The 1,174-nt window shown below is 50.2% G+C and overlaps 1 pseudogene; it reads left to right on the forward strand.

The window, feature by feature from the left end:
- Nucleotides 1–244: 244 nt before the first annotated feature.
- Nucleotides 245–1,174, forward strand: part of LOC107715251 (thread biopolymer filament subunit alpha-like) — a 7,694-nt pseudogene continuing 6,764 nt past the window's right edge.

Here is a 1,174-nt window from a genome sequence, read left to right on the forward strand (position 1 = left end):
GTTTCCACCAAATTGTTAAGCAGCGAAACACTGACAACAACAACAACAAGAAGACTATACATTAATATAAAATGAGTTTGAAAATGCCAGTCATATTATACTCTTCTTTAAATGTGCACAAAGTTGCTGCAGGGTTTGTATTTTTCTCAGTCCCACATACCAAGGCTGTTAAATTACCTCAGGCATGTTGGAGAGAAATCAGTGCCTGCAGGGGGGATGCTCGCCTGTCTGTCCGTTGGAACATATGACTTTCACCAACAACAGCTACAGTGAACCTTTCTGGGCGGCCCTTCAAGGAGCTGGGTATTTAAAGAACAAAGTGTGATCAAAACATCCTGACTGAGCACCAGGACTCCTCGGCAAAGACCTGGACCCCAGCTCTGAGTGCAGATATGACAGAGTCAAGCTTGCGTATCAGTGGGAGAGCCGTCAGATTTGGAGCCACCTATGGAGGCAACCGTCTGTTCTCCGGAGCCAGGGGCGGTGGAGGCGTTAGCATGGCTCTGTCCCGTTCGCTCGGCTTGGCGAGAGGGGGTGGAGCAGGAGCTGGTCTCGACCTGGGAGGAGGTTTGGTTGTAATTTTTGGGGCTGGGGCTGTAGCTGGTGCAGGAGCAGGACTGGGCTTCGGCGGAGGTGCTCTCGCTCTCGGTGGAGGCCTCGGCCTGGAAGCCGGCGGAGCCAGAGCAGCGGGGATCAGGGCTGGTGTGGCTCCGCTGAAAGCCCATCTAGGGGGCCGAGTATTTAAAATCGGAGGCTATGGTTTCAACCCATCCTTCATCAGTTCTACCATTACGGTGGATGCCGGTGCCGGTCCAATGCCCAGCATCGACCCAATACTCCCATCACTGGACACAGTGCAGGTCACACGCATGAAAGAGAAGGAGGAGCTGCAGGCCCTCAATGATAAATTTGCATCTTTCATTGATAAGGTGGGTCAAATTTGGGTTTATTTACAAGCATTTTTACAAATATCAAGCTATGTCAGATTAACATATGGTCAGTAATTAGAAAAGACTTTTACAAATAGGTTCTAATGGCTATAACGTTGTCGTGTCACAGGCCAGGTCTCTGGAGCAGCACAACGCAGTACTAAAAGCCAAAATTTCCATGTTTACTAACCCAGAGCAGGGGGGACCTGCTAGCACTTCCATCCTTCTGACCTCTGCCATCGGAA

This window comes from Sinocyclocheilus rhinocerous, unplaced genomic scaffold, assembly GCF_001515625.1.
Source record: "Sinocyclocheilus rhinocerous isolate Xijiao unplaced genomic scaffold, SAMN03320098_v1.1 scaffold299, whole genome shotgun sequence".
NCBI classification, from domain to species: Eukaryota; Metazoa; Chordata; class Actinopteri; order Cypriniformes; family Cyprinidae; genus Sinocyclocheilus; species Sinocyclocheilus rhinocerous.